The sequence below is a fragment of the Falco rusticolus genome, chromosome 10 (assembly GCF_015220075.1).
Source record: "Falco rusticolus isolate bFalRus1 chromosome 10, bFalRus1.pri, whole genome shotgun sequence".
Lineage (NCBI taxonomy): Eukaryota > Metazoa > Chordata > Aves > Falconiformes > Falconidae > Falco > Falco rusticolus.
The window spans coordinates 33125513-33148425 of NC_051196.1; the positions used below are offsets into that span (position 1 = coordinate 33125513).

Below are 22913 nucleotides of genomic sequence, written 5' to 3' on the forward strand. Positions count from 1 at the left end.
GCTGTCCTGTGTCCCACTGCACCCAGGTGCAAGGGAGAGCTCCATGTTACCACCACCACCACCAGCAGCAGGTCTGGGACAGTGCCCTAAAGCCTCTGGCTGCTGACTTCAAAGGAAGAGCCTTTGCCCTGGGAACTCCTGCCATTTGGCACGCACATGCCAAAATGAGTAACAGCTAATTTTTAACCTAAACATGGGTCCAAAAAGAGGGCAGAGGTGTAAGTGAGGTGAGAGGCAAAAAAAAATGAGAAACCAAACCCTTCCCCCCCAGTAAAACTCTGCTAGTTTCCAGGTGATTCCTTTTATTGCTTTCTGGTGCCTCCTGATTCTGATCACCTGCCTGGGGATCCTGCCTGGTACCCTTAATTAGATATAAGCAGTGCATTAAGCTATGGGGTGCTGGGGGTTGGTGTGGGGGGTTGGCTGGGTGCTTTTGTGTGTCCTGTTTGAGCATGCAGCCTTGGTGGCCTGTGCTACTGGGGGTGTTTGATGCGGTGGGCTCTGCTGCCTGTTTTGCTTGTGAGCATGGGCAGCAGCGATACCCAGGAAGGGCAGATCAAAGCAAGGAGGGTTGGATAAGCCATTGGATTTCTACTCAGCGTAGCGGAGCTGACAGCAGTCATTTCTCTCTGAGCTAACTGGTCGGCATTCAGGTAAATAAAAATATTTTGTGCTGTTAGCTGTGCCATCTGCTACCCCCCCACACCCCCCCACCCCCCCCCCCACACCCCCCCCCCCCCCCCCGGTGGTGGACACAGAAAGCTGCTGCAGGGAAGAAGGCACTGAAAGGCCCAGGCACTACCTCAATTCTCTGTGTAGCTTAAAAAGAAGGTTCTGCAAAGAGCTAATCCTGCCTGCCTTGCACAGCCTGGGTGCAATGTTGAAAGCAGTTTTGGTTGTGATAAGAAACGATTCTTCTCTGAACAACAACAAAAAGGTGTTCCTTTACAGGAGTCTGTTTTTAAGGTCCATTCTTTTGTAAGTCTCATATTCAGGTGGATTTAAGGGTGAAGGGAATGATATGCCTTATCAAAAGGGCCACTGTGGAGCTGCTTTGGTGGCTGTTTAAGAAAAAGCTTTGTCAGAGGTCAGCATGGGGAGGGGGTGACCTGGCCCCTCTGCTTTCCAGCACAGGACTTGGTGCCACGGGGGGTTCAAAGCAGTAGCAGGGGCTGGCCTGGCATGTCATCACTTTGGCACTTCTAAATTGCTTTTGAATATATTGGCAATTTGAACAGTGCCAGCTGCAGTGTTTTTATTAGATACTTCCTGGAATTTGAAATTAATTTGAAGGCTTAAGTTCTTAAAGTCAGGAGAGTCTCAATTTTCTCTGCCACTTTCATCGAATCAGACAAAATATTGGATCTAAATGTATCGTGACCCTCCCACCTTGGGTAAACTTAAATGAACTAAAACTTATTGTATGAAAATCTCAGGTGCATTGTAATTTACTGATGATCTTGGCAGAGCCTGGTTTTGGATAGTTTAATCTGAATTCTCGCGTATGTGGACCTCTGAAGGCCTACAGGTTTGCTTCCATGACTTCAGTAGAGCTCTGCACAGCAGAACAGGTGAAAAATGGGGGGAAAGGAGTGTGTTTCAGCTTCCAATGAGCTGAACAGAAACAGAACTGACTCTCTGCTGTGGTGTTACTGACATCTGAGAGCATTCAGGTGGGCTCGGGGATTGATCTCTGTTCCCTTCAAGGCAGGGGTGAGCTTAAGGCAGGTACTCTTACAACTGGTTGTTGCTGCCTCTCATCCCGTGTCACCATGAAAATCAGAATATGCAGTCAAGATCAACGCAATATAGGAAGTTGCAGCTTGATTTATGCAAATATATTCGATTTTATGCAAATGCACAACTGACCTTTCTTTGGTCAAAGTACATTGGCAGGTACAGGCTTTTGAGCTCGAGTGCAGAAAAAATGAAAGGTGTCTGCACCGTGCGATGGAGATTTCTTCAGAGAGCAAATATCTCTGGTTACCTACAGCAGAGACTATGTGACAGAACATTTTGCTAACGTTTCTTGAAGAGATCTCCTGAATCCTCACAGAGAAAAGCTGGATGGACTTTTCAACAGAAATTTATTTTTAGCAGAAATAAGATCTTGCAGCTGAACTAAAAAGTATTTGAAAAGGATTAGTTTTTAAACAGAAAAAGGCAGCAGGGGAAAGACAAATCTGAAAAATGTTCAGTGATTTTTTTAGTTTGTATTTCAGGAAAAGGCTTTTTTCAGTAAGCTGGTTATTTACTGAAAGTCATCTTCAAAAATACATTTACTTCCAGTGTTGCTTGTAGCTTTCTTTAAAACACTTGCAATCTGCTCTCCCCTCCTCTAAATTTTCTATGAAAAAACAACAATATAGTTTTGGGTAAGCAGTAAACATGATTGAACTCAACAGCTGTTGGGAGTTCATACGAATGTTCAGAAACATTATTTTAGAGGAATCTGATGAATTCTTTCTTCTCTGCAGCAATGAGTTTTTCTGAGCCAATATACCCCTCTCCTGTGCATTAACTGATCCTGAATTTTACTACACGTTTTCTAAGTATTACTTGTGTATTAGCAGCACAGCTTCTCTGTTAGCCATAACAGGTTTCAGGCAGCTAAACCCCACGCATAGCTTTGAAAACATACCCTCACTAAGCACGCAGTCAGGAAACAAAAGAAAGCAACATGAAAAAAAGAGGAAGGGGAGAGGGCTGCCTGTGCCCAGGGCTCTGGAGTACGATCTAGGCAGGGCTGATGCACCCTGGAATGGACAAATACACACCACGGGTCAGGAGAACAGCAGTGTGAAAACGGGAGACAAACCAGCATTTCGGCTGTCTTTTCTGTGCAGATGAAAGGCTGAGGGTGTTCTCATTGAGGCAGCTAATCAGGGATCTGTTGTTGTTTTCTCTTTAAACAAGAACTGAGCCACACTTAGCTCTAGATTATAACTGGCCCAACAGCAGAAAGGTGCCATCGGAGCTGGACTCGGAGCCCTGCCAAGATGGGCTCAATCCTCCATCAAGGTCAATCCCACACAGCGGGATGAGTCCATCCTCCATCACAGTAGTGGGGTGCTGGAGCTGGTTGCTCCTCTGCTTATGTTCCCCAAAGCTTGGTCAATGATACAAAGATTGTCTGAAAGCTGAACTCTGATTTAAATCACAGCTTGGCAATCCACAGGACATAAACTATAAACTATAGTAATGACCTGGAATGACAATACCAACATAGAAATGTTGTCAATCCTAAAAAGCAGAGGCAATCAAAAAATTAATCATGGTGGGCGCAGCTGAACTGGTTGATAGGAGGGGAACTGGACTCACTTCAGGACTAAGCTGGATATCCAGGACAAGAAACCCAGCAATTCTAATGTGCAACACTAGCTAGGAAGCAGACCCACTGAGATATTTAGGCATTTAACTCCTACCTGGCTGCCTAAGAGATCATTTTAGAACCTCAACACTTTTGTAGATCAATCTTGGTAACTCATGACAAAGAGATACTGCTAGTAAAATCGTAGGTGGCTTGGCTACGTGGTTGTCCTTGCGTTTCTGTAGGTTTCAGCTGTTTGGTTTGCAGATGCACTTCCAGCATGCCATGAGGTGCTGAGCGGGCAGCCCTCAAGCCCCGCTGCTGGCTCCAGCCTGGGCTGATCCCGTGCTAACGGCAAGGAGCAGCCTCGGGCACGAGCCGACCTTCCCGCTCTACGTTCAAACTCAACGCAGTGTGTTTTGCAAAGCTTCAAAGTGCCACTTAATGGGACTTTCATTTTCCTTCCAGCTGAAGGGAAAGTGTTGTTAAACTCCCAGGCTGGCAAGTTGGAGTTTACACAGATGGAACAGTTAGTGCAAACCGCAGAACAAATACCAGCGACCAACCAGTTTCACACTTCTAAAGAAAGAAAGAAAGGAATGGCAGCGGCAGGCCAAAGCAAACAGGCCTTGGAAAACTCGAACCCGCTGGCTGGAATTTTCAGCTGTTACTTTTCTTTTCACATTCAGGCTTTTTTGGAGATCTCTCGATTCAGCAAAGCAGCGAGGGCTTTTGCATTCATATGAAATGATTTAAAGCTCCGTGAGGAGTGCTGTGCTCAGTCCCAACAACCACAAAACATACATTGTTTGAAATTTTATAAACGTGGTTTTCACTGAGAGCCACACTTTTTTTTTTTTTAAAAAAGAGTTCATTTTCTTTCCAGCAAATAATATGTTGTTGAATTTCCCACATATTGCCTAGCTGTGGCAGCGGGGTGTGTCACTTTGTACGCTTTTTGCTTTTTAAACCTGAGGACAACTCCTATGCCCCCAAAAGAGCCCTGACTCCTCTGTCTTTCCCTGGGCTGTCATCTGTCCCTGCTCCCCTCCAGTGACGCTGCCCAGCTGAGGGGGGCTGGGTCCCCCCGGGGCTCATCCACCCTGCCCTGCAATCAATCAGAAAGGTCATTGCTGAGCGTTACTGCCTGAAACCTCTGCACCACCCTGCACCACTGCCTCGGAGCAAAGGACCAGAGCAGGAATTAATCCAGGTCTCTCCCATGGCAATGGAAGCATAACCTCTGGGCCAACCCCAGAGGACTTTATTTTATTAAGACACAGGGGTCGTGCCTCCCTTCATTCAGCCAGCCTTTCATTCTCATCCTCCAGTAACAAAGAAATTGCTAAGGAATTAAAAAAGGCATCTCATGTGAATACACAAGGCAGAGCCACTAGAGAATCTCCACTTGGTGTCTGAGACCTGCTGGGTAAAACTGTTAGGGGTGGGTAAATCAGTTTAGATAAAATTATCTTCTTGTATTCCCAGAGACCTGCATTCAAATGCAAACCTCATTATGAAACTGAAACACTTCATGCTGTGTAAACTGTGACTTGTACTAACAACACCGAGGCAAGTTCTGCTCCCACTGAAGCAGATGTTGGTTGGAGTAACTTCAGACTGCTCCGTCAGCGCGCGGGGTGTCTGCAGGGGCCTTCTCCTACTTGGGATTTACAGTTACGGAGCTGAAGCAGCATCTTGTTCTGAGCAGTTTCATTAACAGTACCTGTTTCTACCTGTTTTTACTTCCACGTACCAGAGGTTTGTGTTTTCCTCCTTGCTGTATTAGCAGCGCCTTCCTACCCCTGCATGCGCAGCAAGACTATCCAGTACCTCAGGTATTGCTGAGATCAGATTTTACTAAATCAGTCCAGACTTCACGTGAAGTTACGCAAACCCAGCTTAATTTGGTGGAGAGACTTCACTGTTCATTCTGGCTGAGACATTAAATGATGCTGTTTGAGGTTGTAAAAATGAGTGGAATTAACTTACGTGATGAAGGAGGAGGCAACTTGACAGAGGGAGTTGAATAACAAACCAGTTATTCTAACCAAAACGGTCAAATCTTAAGCAACAGGGGGCTGTGGCCAAAAGCGATCACTGTACACTCAGCTAACGAGCGCGGGGACCAGCTGCAAGTTTAAGGCTAGGTCAGGTTATCTCTGTGTTAGGTGTGATCTGAGACAGCCATGCAGACAAACCCCTCCAATTCACCCCTGGTTTATCTTGCATGCTCCTGCTAATTGCTTTCCTTGCTACATCACTTTGTACTCACTCAGGGTGTAAATTCCACTTGCTCTGCATGCTTACTGACACAATAACAAGGGGCCTTCACTGGGACACCTTCCAGGAGGACAGAATGGCAGCAGAGCAGGTTGCCCAGGGAAGCTGTGCTAGCTCCATCATGAAGGTTTTAGAGACGAGGCTGGATAAAGCCCTCAGCAACCTGGTCTGACCCAGCAGACCCTCCTGAGGTCCTTTCAGACCTGAATTACCCTGCCATCCTAAGGTGGGCACCTGTGCTGTAGAACTGGGGAAGGTTTTCTGGGCACAAGGAGCTTAAGGGACTTGCAGGTCCCCAGAATTAGTATAGCCTCTCCCACGTGGCAAGAAAGAGTCCATGTCACATCTACCTCCCCTTGGGTGAGATGGTGCGTATTCAGAAATGGTATCAACAGCCACCCACAGAGCAATGCAACTGGGCTAAATCCTTCCTTGGTGAAACACTGGAGTGCTGGTGCACCATCAGAGACGTTGTTGTGACTCAGTATCACTTAGAACGGGGTTTATTTCAGCTAATACATCTGTTTATACAATTATGCTAAACTGGACCCAGTGATTCCTGAATTTGCAGTATTTTTCCTTTATTTCAATGCCAAGTCTGTGCAAAGAAAAGAAGATAGTGTCTAAAAAAGGTGGTGGTGGTGGTGGGGAAGATTACAATCTCCCTCTTCGCTCTGCAGTTCCTGCTTACAGTGACTAGTCCCTCCCTTTCAAACAACCTTTGCTGACAGACCCCCACGATGATACATGGCAGGATGCACTAGAGTACCATGGAAGCCAGTGCAACGTGACGCATTTACTGTACTACAACGTACTGTATCTCAGTGCTAATGACGTCTGGGTATTGCAATAACCTCCACAGGGAGCAACGCTGCAACACCTGCTTCTTCTGGATAACTGTCTTCATCTCCTTGCTGCAATGGAGAGGCAAAAAAAAAAAAAAGAAAAAAAAAAAGAAAAAGACCTCAGAGAGGCTGCTGAAGTGGAATGTCACATTAGGGCATGCTTGTTACTGACAAACCATTACAAGGTTGCCAAGTGTTCAAAAAGATGCTCCCAGGATTGCTAGTATTGGAAAATTTTATGTAGCATTTAATCATCCAAGGTTCAAATTATGTGCCATAGTATAAACAGAAAAAAACAAGAAAACCTTTCATTAAGTGATGTTTAGTAATCGTTACTCACATATTATTATATGATAACATACCATAATAGGGCTTGGAACATAGGTCCAGTGGTAGAAGCATCTCTGACATTGTGTGAAGCTAACGAGGCTTGAGGGTCAAATTCTGCCCTCAGTTAAATCAGCAACGTGTGCAATTGTGTTGGTGCAATCAAAAATTAGTACTAAAGGGCACTTCTCAGGAGTGTACCAGTTCCAAGAATGAGCAAAAGGCCTTGCCCTAGGTAGGATCATCTACTTTTTACCAACTATTTTTGATTTGACATGGGATTACTGTGTCCAGCAAAGCACATCACCACCCTAGTAACACACAGAAGGGAGATTCGGGTATCTTTTCCACGGGCTTTGCATTCCTCGCGGGGTGCGGTGGGAGGGGGTGTTTGCTGCTGTTACCCTTCCACAAGGTGAAATCATAGAATCGTTTAGGTTGGAAAAGTTCTTTCAGATAGATCAAATCCAGCTGTTAACCCAGCACTGCCAAGCCCACCACTAACCCATGTCCCCAAGTGCCACAGCTACACATCTTTTAACACCTCTGGGGACAGTGATTCCACCACCTCCTGGGCAGCCTGTGCCAGTGCTTGGTCATCCTTTCCATGAAGAAACTTCTCCCAATATCTGATCTAACCCTCCCCTGGCACAACTTGAGGCTGTGTCCTCTCATCCTGTTGCTTGTAACCTGGGAGCAGAGACCGACCCCCCTGCCCACAGCCCCTTTCAGGTGGTTGCAGGGAGCGATCAGGTCCCCCCTGAGCCCCCTCCTCTCCAGGCTGAAACCGCCAGCTCCCCCAGCCGCCCCCCATTAGAGTGGTGCCCCAGCCCTTCCCCAGCCCCACTGCCCATCTCTGGACATGCTCCAGCCCCTCAACATTTTTCTTGTAGTGGGACCCAAAACTGAACTGTATTCGAGGTGCGACCTCACCAGTGCTGAGTACAAGTGTATCCAGGGAAGCTGCTGGGAGCTTCAAAGTGTGATCCCTGGGGATAATTTTCCTTCTGAATGTTTCCGGTGGGAATTTCTAACAAGTTAGCACAGCAGTTTATGAGATCACCCTCTGCTTTCTTACATGTGTTGCTAAGAAGCAAAATGAGTTAATACCCAGCTGAGATGAATACAAGACACGGGTATTTATGCCTTTCTTCAGGCTCTCTTCGAACTCAGGCAGGCATAATTATGTCACTCACAAACACTTTTCCAAAATTTTCCTCCTATAAAAGGAATACCTAATCTTATACCTATTAGAAGATGTATAAAATTATTTTTATTTTTCATGAAGATTTAGACTCTGGAGGAAGAAAGCGTTTGGGGGCAGCACTGATACACAAATTTACTATATTCTGTCCTATATGAAGTCCTGTTCATGATCAATATGAGACACTGTCAGGAGGATCTTCTGTTGCAAAATGGTGAACATATGTAGCAATACATATGTCTCCTTTGTAATTCAGTAAACATTATGATTTGTGGACAAACGGCCAGTGGTCAAAAGGTTAATGTTTACCCAGTCTGAAACTAATATCTGAAAGCCATTTATCTCTGCAATGATATTGCCTGTACACATAAAGATTCTGTGATTTCCTTTGAAAAAATCTAGACAAAATCTAGTCTTAATATAGCGGGCATATTCCTGAAACAATAGAATTGAAATTTCTCCTCAGCTCAGAATTTTTTCTTCGATCTCTCTTCTATTTATTGATTTTATTGTTTCCATAAATACAGGATTTAGGTTTTGCTCTCCATTTAAGATCAGCTACAGAAATATGACCATTCCTTTAGTTTTCTCAAGTATATAAAGGACTACTTGTAATTCTCTTTTTGTCTCAGCAGATGTGATAAAAGCCTTGAGAAATATCCCCGTGGTTGTCAGAATGAATGTGGAAAGTTACAAGTGCATTTTTTTCTGTATAGATGAAAGCCATTGACAAATGAAATAATTTGCCGAGGAAATGATCCCTATTTGCAGAATAGAGAAAGTTTGCTCTTAGGTGCATACACTCAATTCATAGTAACTTTATCAAAGAGCGAGTGGAAATGCTCGTGTGGCTTGTATGTGTCCTTTGCAATTTCAATTGCTATTTGAGCGTCAGCTCCCACTGATAGGAAAGAACATTCTATTTGCCAGGTGAACAATCCTCCTCCTGGGCTGTGCACACAGGAGCGTGCACACCCAGTTTTAGTCAAACACCGGGTGAAGGTGAATTCAGCATTTATTCAGACTCTCCCATGGGGGACACTCCTGTGGAAATCTCGCTGTGGCAAACCATAGGTTGCAGTTTGGTATTGTGTCTCCTGCCAAAGAACTTGTACACAGGAAGGCTATTAGAGGACTGGTTTTAGCTGCAGTGATTCGTTCCCTCTTTCTCTATCGCTGAGCAAGTAACCTGCAACTGGAGTTAAATTGGAACCTGGTATTCCATCAATATCCTAGCTAGCTAGAGAACCAGCCCAGGAGTGCCCTGGGCTTGGTGCAAGCTTAAATTGTAACCACTGTGTGGTGAATATACACTCCAAGCAGCGACTACTGGCATTAAATTGGAGCTGATGCTGTGTATAGAGGTCATCTTGGGAACCAATGTTGTGTGTAGAGGGCATCTTTTACATCTCATGAACTTTAAGCTAGAAATAGAGCTGGTTGCTCTGATAACACTCTGCCTCACATTCTTGTCTCTATGCTGGCTCTGTATGTTCAGATTTACTGCAGACTGCTTCCTCATAAAAAACTCATCTAATGATGCAACACAGCATCATGCAGGGGATCCCAGGCTAAATCCAAATGAGCAGGTCCCGATGGAAGTTGTCACACCCACTTGGCTATCTGTGGTGCAGGACCTTTGTTCATCTCTGGCTCAGGTGTCTCTTCACCACCCTTCACGTTGTTAGGTAGGGACATGCTGGAAGGAATGAGCCCTCCCTGCCCTCCCAGTGACAACACGGGCAGCTCCTGCATGTCCCAGGGCCATGCCCCATGTCCCATTCAGCTGCTGGTCCACGTCTCTGGCTGAAGGGTCCGTGGAGGGCTGCCTGTCGTTAAACAGCTGCCACGTTTCATCCAAGCAGTGGCTGCATTTTAGTGGTGGCTGAAGTGCTTCCCCTGTCTACTTTGGAAAGCTCATTGGGATAATTTTGGATGACAGATATTATTACTATATTTAATTTTTGAAACTCCACTGGAAAAGTTAAGCACTTGAAGAAATCCCTACACTTACTACGTTCAGCTTTTTCCCTTGTAAGAAATGACTGGAGAGTTTGTGCTTTTAATTATTATCATTCTCCCTTGAAATTACAGGCAAAGTACTCAGTGACATTCGAAACATAAATTACTGGCCTGCAGCCTTGTGCTACTGTTTCTCTATCTCCCTGCCAGGGCTGCAAATCAATTTTCTGCATTTCTTTCAGATTTTCTGAAGAAAATTGTGGAAAATAGCTGTTGGCACATGGCATTTTTCCACAATGGTTAGAACTATTGAATGGGGCTGTAATAGGCTGCCTTGGAGAAGCCAGCCCCATTAAAATGCCAACCTCAGACAGATCAGAACACTCTCTCAATCTGAATTTCATATTTTTTCCACAGGAAGAGTAACGTAATTTTCCTTGGTTTTGCCTGCAGTTCTGTAGTTTTGTTAAAAAAACCCAACAAAACAAACAAACAAACAAATATATCCCCAAACAGAATTAACTGCCCCCTATTTTTCATTTCTTCTTGTTTATTCTCTTCTATTTTGCTTTTTTCCCCACCCTTTGTTTTGTTTTGCTTAAATTCCAGCCCCCTAACCTTGGGTGATTTCTGGAGGGTTTGGTTTTAGTTCTTGTTTCTTTACTCTGGTTTTGTCAGGGTTGTTCCTTTACAAAGTGACGTGGAAATTCACCTGTTTGTAGTGATGACTATTCAGCCAGTCCAATGCTTTTCCCTCAAAACTGTCTCTGATATGTGTTCAGGTGACACTGGCATACAGAGACATCACTTTCTGACTGGAAGCATCTTTAAACCTGTCCTGGCTTCCTCGGGAGTTAAACTTATGGGGCACTGGCTAACACTGAGAAATTTTACACCTTCAAATTTGGGTTATTTCTTTGGATTTAGAGTCAAAACCCACTAAGACCACTAAGAAAAAAAGGTGAGAAATGACAGGAGCTTTGCAGTCGGTAAAGCAGGCTTCCTGCATTCCCGGTGGATTGTGTAGGATGAGTTGCTGGGAGGGAAATAGAGCATGGCTCTGCACAAGACGGCAGGTTGCACAAGAGCTGAGAGCCAAAAAAAACAGAACAGCAAATTCCTGGATTTCCAAGGAAGAATTCTTGCAAAAATTTTGCTGATCCCATTGGCTTGGTCAAATTGTGGAGCTGGTTAAAGAAAAAAAGGACAGTGTTATGAACCTACTTACAGATGAGCCGTTTTGCTCAATATGGCAAAAGCATAGAGAAACAAGGTGACATCTCAGCTGCTTCTTCCTAAAATCTGATTCTTCCTAAACCCATGGAGAGACTCAGCTTCTGGGGTTTTGATTATATGTTTCATTGCAAGGCGGTGAGGTAATGTCGTACGTGATAAAGCAAGGGAACTGAGCTGGGGCTGAGAGTGGTGGAAGTTTGCTGGTTTCATCCAGGTCTGGGGACTTCAGATACATCGAGCCATAATTTTAGGAGCAAGTATTTGAGGTTGGAAGATCTTGCTGCTGGCTGGTCTGATGTTTGTTTTGCCAGGGCAGAAGGAACTGCTGCAACACCGTTGTAAAAGAATCGTTTCAAAAGGGAAAACTGAGTTAACCTATGGGTGTTTCAGCTAGTGCAGAGTAATGAATTGCTATCTTCATTAACAGAAAGAATGCCAAAGAGGCTAAATGAGTCAGAACAGGCAGAGACACAATCCTTTAATGAGTTGAACAGGAGCTGGTTTGTAATGTGAGGTTATTGATAATCCTGGGGTTTATATAACAGCATGATTCTAGGTCAGGGAGCAAAAAACACACACTCCTATACACACAGACTCGCTCGCACGCTGTAAGATGACACACTCTACTGAACAGATGGCTTCAGCCCAGGTTAAGCATAAGCACTCAGGAAAGATGACTTTTTTCAGCAGAGTAAGTCCTCCTGCTTGCTTTTGCACCTCAATGTGTAGGGCAGATGTTGATTATTTTTTTTCAGTGAACATTTTTGCAAAGGATCACCTGGGCTACCATGGCGCTGGATCAGTTAAAATCATCCCAAGAAACTCCATTTTTAGAGATATTTTTTCAGAAACACTGCAAACATCTCTTCCACAGCTTGAGAAACAGTCTCTTATTTTGCTGACTCCCTGCATTTGTACTGGAGAGTTTGACACCTGGTGTCAAGGAGCTGGATCTGGAAATGGCGGAACCAGGCGGGGTGAAATAACTGTTGCCTCTCGGCTCTTGTTTTTGCTCTGTCTTGCTGCTGGTGGATTAGTATTGCTAAGGAAGGCGGCTTACTTCCCCAGAAAGGTAATACTAATGTGCAAAATGGTTCTATCATCACAAAAAAAAGCTTGTTAATAGTAGAACTAATTTCCCCTTTTGCTTGATAGTAGCCTTCCCCTTTTGCTGTTTAGTAGCAGTACGACACCATCAAAGGGCAAATGTGACTTCAGCCATGCCAGGGTGCCAGCACTAAGATGGTGCTGGTTGTGAGTCGGGATCTTCACCCGGTTTTGCTATCCTAACTTCAGTCGTTTTGCAGGCAGCAGTTTCTACAAGCTCTCCTGACTGCACAGATTGTCAGCGCTGCCCATGGCACACCTGCCAGTACTAGCTGATCTGCTCTTTATGGTTCTAGGAAAGTCAATTAATGATATTAAAGAAAATCTGAAATGTTCTGAGTTCACTAGTCAATTGTGGCTTAAGCAGCCTACCTTAAATTCCCTCCCGCAGCATTCACTGAGAATCCTTAAATTCCCAGGCTTAATTTTCCTGTGGATTCCATATGGACAAACCTGTTACTCAATAAAACAAAGGAAACTAAAAGATCATCTGGAAGAATGTCAAGAGTGACAGCTCCTGAGTCCATGAGTGACACTTTTAACCATATTTGTATGAAGTTGAAGGCATTTTCATCCTTTGAATTGTCTTGGGTTTTGTTTTTTTATTTGGTTTTTTTTTGGTTTTTTTGTTTTTTTTCTTAATGTGCACTGATTCAGGGTGAAGTTCTTTTCCCAGATAGCAAAAACCCCTCCAGATAAAGAGGGAGATGTTAACAGACATCAGCCTAACACCAAGTCTCAGACCTGTTGCTTTCTCATCACGGTTAGTATTTGGTGACTGCCATTAAAAGAGTACTGCTGGCCAAAGCTGCCCACATTTTCACAGACTTGCTGTCCCTGAGGTCTGGTACCTGCTTTGTGGAAATGGACGTTTTGGTTGCTGTTGTTCCCATTTAAGAAAGCCACAGCTGAGAAGCAGATGCTAGGAATATCAAAGGCTAGAACAGAATTCTGGCTTCTGTCATTACCACTCACAGGGGACACAAAGTGGAACGGAAGACAAACCCCACTGAAACAAGTACAGCTGACCCCTAGAGGGGTTTTGCAAGGGCGAGCGGTGATGTCTGAGCACGCTGCAGGTGTTGAATCGCTTGGAGAACAAGCACAAGTGTTAGCATGCACAGGTGTCAGTAGCTGGAGAACCACGGTGCCAACTTCAGCATGCACGAGCAAAGCCGGGGAGCTGGAGCGGGGCACGCAGAGGCTCTCGGCAGCGATATCCTGGATGAAGCAGGTTTGCAGCTTCTTGGTGTGCGCTGGGAACACGCTACCTGAAGCTCTGTGTGCGGTTTCATAGCTTCAGCCAAAGTCAGCTTCAGTGCAGGTGTAAAAAAGGGAGAGGGTGTTGCAATGGGAGGATTCTGCCCCCTTTCCTCGTACTCCTAATCAGTGGCGGTGGTAGTGCTGCGAAGCGGTTCCTAGAAAGCACAGGACTGAGCCAAAGATGCAGCTGAACTGGTGTCCCGTTGCATTGGCAAGAACAGCGATTGCATGTCATCGAACTCCCAGCGTTCACAGCACTGAAAATAGCAGGAATTTTCCCTTCTTGAACAAAATGACATATTCCTCCCGCAGCGATAGAAAAGAAACAATGGGGAAAGAAGATCAGGTTTGCCAAGAGCAGTGCATCCCTTTAATTTCAGCGTTCTCCCTGACACATACAAAAATGCTTAATTAATTACAGAAAGGAACTAGGAAGTGCTTCATAGTTTGGAAATAAAGTCAAAATATTTCTGAAAAAACATTTTTCCACCAGAAAGAACCAAACCTCTGTTTTGCTGAAAACAGAAATGAATCAATGGCAGTTATTTTGGACAGATTACTCAGTTAAAGCAGCAATAAAAGTGCCAGGAGATGTCTATATCAAACTCTAGAGGCCAGGAGTTTTTCTGATCTTCTCCCAGTAATTTGAACGGAGTATCTGGGTTCATTCTTAAGTGCCATGAAGAGTTCTGGTATGATGAGGGTTGGAAACATGGGCTTTTGAACAGGGAGAAAATCAATTACAGTTGGAGAAGAAGCTGTGGAAGGCCCCAAAGGCACTTTCCATGGAGTCCTGCAAGCTCGGAGACAGCCCTGCTGCCCCAATTTGAGTTTTCCTATTCCCTCTGCTGCGTGAATGCACTACTCACGTGTTTGCTGTGTCTCATTTAGTTGCACAAAAATGAGTGGGTGAAATAGTTTAGATGAAAGAGAGTGTGTGGCAAGAGATCAAGAAAATAATTGCTGCTGTGATCCACTGTTGGAGCTGAAAAATCTCAATTAAGGGAGAGGATGAGCAGGAAAAGATGTTGGGAGGAAAGAGATGTATATGTATGTGTATACACACACACTCACAGACTCCTGTTCCTTCTTGTGTTTTCAAGGATTTCTCTTGACATTAGCCCAAGAAGTCCTTTGGCTGCAATCCTCTCCCCACCCTAGAGTTAGTTTTGTTTCTCAGAAACTTTAGAAATTGCCTTAGATCTTGCTTTACACAAAGGTTTTACAGCATCTTTCAGGATGATCATTTACATTTCAGCAGGGAGTGCAGTGAGTTGACCTAATATAAATCCATGGAGACTTCACAGCTGCAAGTATCCTACCTTATTTAAGCAGATACTTGAAGAGCAAGGGACCTTTTTCATTGAGGATGCTCTATGGACATGGTGTGGGTGAGGAAGAAACTCCCCTTGACTGAGATGGTTTCCTGCCTCCTTCCTGGGACATCTGGTGACCATGACTTTTCCTAAAACAAAATAGGCTGTTGGGGCGATAGCTGATGACAACTGTTGTTGTCTTGTAAGCATTAATGCTGCAAGATCTGATGGGGAGATGGAGGTGTGGGCATGCCCAGGGTACTTCTCTCAGGATGGGCGGTTTGATAGGGATGGAAAGCTACAGGCTTTCCTTTAAGTAAGAGTTTTGCGACCCAGCTTGGTAAAAACGTGAGGCTGGTGTGCTACAGATGAGGCTGTGAATTTGTGCACTGTAGGATCTTGCTTGCTATTAGTCAGGGTATATAACTGCTCCATGCAAAGTACGTAAGCTGTATTTAAACTGTTGGTTTATCCATTAATGCAATGGCATATAAATGTCTCACTCGCACAGGTTTGCTTGCCTTCTTGGCTGAGAATCGTCATTCGTTTTGCAGCAGAGATCACATGCACCCTTAAACTGTGCTTTTGAAGCATTGACACGGTGCAAATGTGTGTGTGTGTAAATTGGGGCATTACATCTCTTCCCCCTCTGCTTCTGCTTGGCAAATAAATACCCATTTCACTTGTTGCGTAGTGACACCTTCTGTGCATTCTCAGCGGCTGTAGCACCAGGCAGCCTGCCCGCTTCAGAGGTCAGGCACCAGCATGGGTGGCTTGCTGGGACCACAGCTTCCCCCAGACCTGGAGACAGCACCTGCACCCACACATGCTTCATGCAGAGTTAATGGTGGCATGCAAAGTGAATATTTTTGCAGGCAGGTGACATGAAGCAGTTTGTTTGCCCCATCATTGTCACACACAAAATGCACGGAGAGAATTTTTCATGCAAATAAATACCTGCACATTTTTCCCCTGCGCAGAGAAGCTGATCTTAGTGGGTATCGGAAGAGGGCTTTGATGTTTCATCACCACCTGCCAGAGTGTGCAAGCTCTGAGTGCCAGTCCTTCTGCTAAAGAGCCTCAAGGAAGCAGAGTGATGAAAAATAAATAAATAAATAGATGAAAATCCCAGCTGCAATTAAAAACACATTGTGAGTGCCTTCTATTTCTGAGCATGGAAAGCTCTCTGAACTCAAAACTGCAGAAGAAAAAAGCTTATTCCAGATTCTCAAAAAACTGTGTGTGTGAGTGTCCCCCAGTGCTGGTCTCAGCGTGAGCACTGCTTCTGCACCAACGCAGTCTCAAATGCATATATGTAAAAAATACAGGTTTAGGACGACTGTGGGGAATTGGTACCTGGAAAAACATTGCAAAAGCTGTAAGTCATGTCATTCATACTTGTTGCTGGTGGAAGTTTATTGCAATGCCTGCCTACCATGCCTTGTATTCATTACTTCTGTGTCATTAAAGGCTTCACTTCATGGCCACAGCAGTAATGGCAGAAAATGTCAAAGACACAACAGAAAACACGATGTTGCAAGCTCCCTAAGTAGGGTCAGGTTTGGGTTTTTTTTTTTTTTGGTTTTTTGTTGGTGTTTTTTTTTTTTTTTTCTCCTGGGAAACTCCTGCCTGTACAAGGATATTGCATCTGGTGAGGCTGTGGTGATATACATGTGGGTGGTTCAAGGTGTGGAACGATGTCACTGTTCCAGTTAGAACATGCTGATCATGATGTCGTATCAAAGAAAACCGCTTGCAAAATGACTGTCAGATGAACCCTATGCAAGGGAACATAATGGTTTGTATGTATATGTGTCATTTGAATATCCCTGTGGCAGCCTGCATTCCCGTACCTGCCTGCAAGAAGCCAGGGAGGGGACGCTTGCATGATGATGCAGTCTCATTCCAGGACAACCCATGTGGAGAGAAAAAGCATCTTCTAGCCTCTGCCTGCACTGACAGCTGTCCCTGAGACTGCCAAGGAGGATCCCCAGTGCTAACTGCCTTCACACTGGACTCAATACCATGCAGCTGGTGCCAGAAGCACAGCCAAGACAGGAGCGACTCCTGCAAGTCTCGCTCCAGTTCATACCGGCACACGTTATTACTAACACCAGAGGAAACTGGATGCCTCTAATTTTTAGCACAGAGTGTTGTCATCTGAAAAGGACCTCCTCTGCTCTCCCTGTGGAATGGGCGGCTGGCAGGAGTGCTGGTGTGCGAGAACCTCCCTGCACAGTGAACGCGAGTGGAATGTTCACCTGTATCACATGCCACGTGTCGTAAATCTCCGCATGGTCTGTTAAGGCAGGACACAGGATGAGACCTCACCGTTTCTCTCTTGCCTGTCTGTGCTGGATAAGAGACCTGATGTTACTCTAAGCTGGCAGGTGCCCCGTATAGCTGCTAAGGCTCTGCCCGTGCAGCGGCGGGGACCGGCAGCGTTGATCTGCGGGCCAGCAGTGCCCGTGCAAGCCCCGGGGCGAAGGGTATGCGAGGAGAAGGGCTGTGTGCCATGCCAGAACCCAAAGCACGCCATCCTGGCTGGCAGTAGCCAGCTCATACAGGTTATCACACGTGCCAGGACAGTTCCTGCGCCTTTTGATACCCCTCTTAGAGGCTATCGCCTTTTCTGACCCATGGGCATCCCTGGGTGCTTCCCAAAGGAGCTGCTGACTGTGAACTGCTTTTCTTGGTTACTTTGAACAGATATTTCAGGACTAGGCCAAGGATCCAGAAAGGTTTACAAATTCCACATGGCTTTAGAGACCTGTTAAAAAGTCTCACCCTTCATTTCCCATGGATATAGTCTGGCTGACTCCAGCTGAGGATCTGGCACTGCTAACTTCTTTTCAAAAAGTAACTGTAATCATGCAATATTACATGGGAAGAGGCAACAATTAGTAAACCATCACATCATTCCAATTGCCTTAGTAAGTCTAAACCTGTGAGGTGCTGACCAAATTTTTTCCCATTCACATCCATGGGAATGAGAAATCCCTTGCACCTCAAGCACTTCGCAGTGTCAGGACCTTCTAGCATTAGAACAAGGGGTATGGCTTTCTGCCTTTAAACTTTCCAAAAGAAGATGTGCTGTGCCACATATTTCCAATTACTAAAGAGGATTAAAAATCTGCGTCTGGGGTGTGAGTTGTGGAGTTCAAAGCAGGTCCAGGACTGAAATTTCTCTGACACTCAGAAGCATTTTGGCTTGATCTCATCAGACCTGAAATTCCATTACTTTACCCTCGCGTGCAAATAAGCACTGCAATAGTTTCAGTCACTGCTAACGCAGCTATTACTTGAATAAAATGGTTCATTTGTTTTAAAGACCTGAATCAACACTCAGTCCATATATTTTAAAAACAGAACAACCAAAGGACATGTTACATGGCATGAAATCTGCTTTTGGGAGGTCTCTGCTCTGGTGGTTTCTGAAGTCAGCAGAACTCTTTGGCTGAACTATGCCTGTATAAAGCACCCAGGCACCTCTCACTCTCCTCTGCCCCCCCCTCGTGCAGACAGCCCTGCCCGCTGCCCACTGCAGCAGCAGGTGACAAGATGAACCTGTGCACCCAAATGCCCATGGCATGGCTGGCAGGGCACTTAGACCAGGGGGAAATAACCACAGAAATATGAATGATGCTTTAAACCCCCCAATCCCTAATTCATATGTTTCCGTCATGTGACTATCATCTTCCTGGTGTGTGTGGTGGGGGTTAGCATGAAATCAGCAGGCTCAGAGCAGTTTTAACGAAGGTTCATCTGAGGTAAGGCAGTAAGCTAAAGGCCACATGTTGCTTTTATTGCAGTTTTCCCCCTTGCTTGCCATTCTGAGCCAACGGTTCCCTCAGAGCCCTTCGTGCCTACACACACACACTGGCTGCACAGACAACAGGCGTGCGAGGCTTCCCTGCTGAACGCATTTAATATTCTGTCTGTGCTGGCATGCTCTTGTCTTGCTTCATAAAACCTGTTGAAAGCCAGTCAATTCATTAATCTTTTGCCAAGAGACGTTAAATGCCAAACAGGGAAAGACGATAATGACTTGACGGTTCATAAGAAAGGGCCTGATCCTGCAAGGTGCTGGGAGTGGGAGCCAGCGGGAAGAGGAGGGTGCTTGGCATGCTGCAGGATTGATCCCTCGCACATTTGCTGCTCTCTCTGTGCCCCAGTTTAGTACACGGCTTCCAAAGTGAAGCCAGGAAGGCACGAGCATATGATGAAGCCACAACCGTGATGCTGTCCTTCAGGGAGGAGGTCTCCACAGCCTGCCTGCTCTGACACGTCCCCCTGGCAGAGCCTGCACCCGGGGGGTCAGCAGGACTGATGCTCCAAAGCACACAGAGGAGAAACGGGGACAGCTCGGTCTGTTGCCAACATGAAGCCGGCTCTTCTCTGCTCCCGCGGCTAACTGACAGATAAAGCCCTGGCAGCGCTAACTGCAACCCATGTGCAATGAGTAATCCTCTGCGCCGCCTGCTCCAGCTTTACATCACACGACCACCAACACCAGGACTGCGGGTGGTGCTGGGGGGCTGGCAAGCAGGCAGTGGTGCAGCCGAGCCTCCGCACCCCCACCGCAGCTTCGACGCCTTCTCTCTGCTCCACATCTGAGAGTTGCCCAGTGCTTTGGGCAGGCAGGAGGAAGCAATACTGCCAGCCTCGAGCAACTGGGTAGTGTGAGTCAGGCTGCAAAAAGGCAATGAGCTTTGCTGAAAGCTTGTAGGTTTAGAGGATAATAATTGTCGACGCCTTTTGATTTTAATTTTAGGTCTTGAGATTTTAGGGTGCAGATTTTTGAGCCTTTTTCAGCTGGAGGTTATAAACATGTAAAGAAACAAGGTGAAAAAGAGTTCCTTACATGGTTGCACGACTCAAGGAGCTGTAGCTTTACTAATGAAACTGCAGTTATCACAGGACTTGCATTAAGCTAATCAGAGTGGGTATTGCTGAGGCCAACCAGTTTCCGAAAGGTCCCACTGTTTCCAGGGCAGTTAGCAACACCAAAGTGATGCACTAAAAATCAAGTACACTCAGCCTCCTTGGTGTACAGGAGAAGCGGATCAATACTGAATTAGAGGTGGATAAACTGCATTTAACTATATTTAACAGTACCACTGATAGCACTTAAACTTATTAGGTATCAATTATCCCTCAGTTTCACAGTAGCTTGCCTCCATCTCCTATCTGCAACATTTGATTGCTCCAGCCAGACTCTGTGGCAGAGCTGGTGGTGCTCTGTCCCTCAGCTGATGAAATCAGAGTCTAATTTTGCAGAAACTTTTTTTCCTGAGTCATTCATGAGTCCTAAATGTCCCCAAAAGAAGCCAATCTGGTGTGTACCATTTTTTCTGATGTAAAGTGCCCTTCCCAGCTTAGTACTTAGGCGTCCTCTCCAGTCTGAAGGTAGAAGAAAAAACTTCATAGAAAAGCTGGCTTAGTGGTTTTCAGTTACCATGTACTGCTGATAGGCTTCACAAGGAAATTGCAGTTTTCTGCAATGGGGGATATGAAGAGAGATCCTGCACACTTTTGCAAAATGATTCCCTTGAACATACGTGGTATACAAGGCACCACATGGCCTGCATTTCTCGTTATATTAAGATTGCCAGACTCTTCACTGCAAACAAGAATGGCCTTTGCTGTTGTGTGGTTTTTTTTTTTTTTTTTTGCATATGCCTACACTGATTGAGTATTTTTAATTGGATGCACTTTCTCGCCTCACTGCAGGCAGTCCAGTTTAGCTAGCAAACACCCTCCGCTCTGTGCATCCCTCAGTCACAGAGGTTATCTGCAGGCAGAGCCTTGGAAGCTCATCGCTGCTCATGGTTTTCCGTAAAGCAGATCAATTCTGACGGTAGGAGAGGATAACCCCAATTTCAAAGAGTGCCTCGATACTAATGGGGCTACCCTCCAGGGTGTTGTCTTCGCTTCTTCCCACCTTTGGCATGTTTGGTGGAAGAGGGGTGGGTGATGGCACTGCTGAAGCTTGTGGCCCATCCTGACTCTGCAGCTCTCTGTAGCACATGGAAGGCGGGAGTGGGTGCCTAGAGCAGCCTGTCCTCATTGCAGCTCTAATCCATCTCAACCCTAAAGCAGTACAACCCAACAGTGGACAGCAGCAGCCACATCTGGGCTGTGTGTAACCTGCAAGCAGCTCTGTGGCCTGCGCTGCGGTAACTGCTCAGTGTAGGTGGAAGGTGGTATCGTGGCGCAGCCCAGCCTCCCCTCTCTGAACAAGCAAAACTGCCCCCGATGGGTGGGCTGCAGGCTCCCCAGGCAGGCTCGGGGGAGGACTGGAGTTGGAAAATGCCTGTCGCTTCTGGAGGGCTTGTAGTCTTCATTCCTCGGGCATGTGATCCTTGCAAGTCTTTCCAAAAGCCATGAAAAAGCCAAAGGATGACACCTTGAACTCCTCAGTGAAGGATGAGGGAAGATGGGGGGTATCTTCTTCTGGCCCTATCTGCTCCCATTGGTAGAAGCAGGAAGAAGTCCAGTGTTCAGGCATCTCGAGATCATGATTCTTCTCAAAACCAATTTGTTTTACTGTAGGTAAATTGGGAGATGGGGACTGGGGGAGCGTCCAAATCACCTACAGGCAGACCACCTCCTTGGTTTGAACATAAAGGTCCTGTTCCTCCTCTGGAGGATGCTCTGCCAGCCCAGATCTCTTCCGCTTGCTCCCCTTGCAGGAAGGGCTCTCCTGCCTGCTGTCAGTGCTCGGGAGCAGGAGAGAGGCTTTGCAGCAGGAGGCAGGTAGTGCTGCTGGAGCCCAGTGCTAGGAAAGGCAGAAATACTCCTGGGTTGTGGAGAAGAAAACATTTTTTTTTTCTGTTCTTTCGATCTTGCACCCAAACCGTGGGCACAGCTGTGGTCTGCCTCTGCCATCCCCAGGGTGCACCCAGCCACTTCAAACCTTCAGCCGAGGCTTTGGGCAAGGCAACAGCTCCCCTCTCCCCACATCGAGCATCTTCCCGTGGCCAAATACATCGAGGCAACAGGATTCCCCTGCCCAGGTCTGCACTGAGGTGCTACCGGTGTCTTTTGCTCCGCATTATTTGGGAACACCTCTTTGGCTGGCAAGTGTGGTGTGGGGAGGGCGGCTGTGGGGGATGCACTGGATCACTGCCAGGAGGGATGTAACACCATGGAGCAGCCTGGGTTTCCTGGATACACCCTGTCTTGCAGCTATCTGCAGCTCAGGAGGGTTTGGATCAGCCTCTCCCGGAGCGCAGAGCCTCAGCCGGGCCTCTTTCTGGCAGACTTGTTTATCTGGGTGTTACATTGCTTGAGGCCAAGGCTTAGTTTCTGTTGTACTTGTGCCAGTGTACACAACCCTGGCAGCTTTCGGCACATGGGAGGAGTGTCATTTTATCCCAAGTCTCCCTCGGGAATTGATAACTGTTTAACAGAAGATCAGGGAGAGGATGGAGCAACTGGAGGGGTACCAGTGTGGGGGGGAACCTATTCTGGGAGCAGAAAGAAAAGGCTGGACAGAGGGTAAATGAATAATAAACTGAGGTGCTTTAAATTTTTATTTTTATGATTTGGTGGTGCTGATGGTGGTTAGCTCCAGACTAGGATTAATGAATCCCCTGCAGCTATTCTGCTTTGACTAGATCTGGCAAAGATTATATTAGAGAGAGAGGGAGTGGGGGGATGGAGGAAGAAAAAGCACCACTTATCAACATGCTTATACAGATAGGAGCTAAAAGGTGTAACCTGATGAGACATCTTTCATTTCAGACAATGCAAGCCCTGCACAGTCCCTCTGGGTCTCTTAAACAGAGGCTCTTTGGAGCCTCCCAAAAGTACATTGTGCTATGGAAAGTGTTAGGAGCTAATTATGCAGCAGGCTGAAGAAGCCAAGGCACTGGGCTGAAACCGAGAATAAGTTTTGTACCCAAAGCAGCTCTGGAAAAGCAGAGTTTTGTGCAGCGGGGTGCAAAGACCCAGATTTCCCTTCTTGCCATGCAGTGCCCATGCACATCCACAGCGCAGTACAGATGATTTTTAGTTTGGGCAGTCTCATAAGGACGTAGGTCTCAGGACATTTT

General features: G+C 46.1%; 1 long non-coding RNA gene across 1 annotated transcript in view; it reads left to right on the top strand.

The window, feature by feature from the left end:
• Positions 1-297: 297 nt before the first annotated feature.
• LOC119154843 overlaps positions 298-22913 on the top strand; it is a 35283-nt gene continuing 12667 nt past the window's right edge. The window contains exon 1 of the long non-coding RNA XR_005106548.1: positions 298-653. This is a non-coding gene — a long non-coding RNA (uncharacterized LOC119154843). The remainder of the gene's footprint in view (positions 654-22913) is intronic.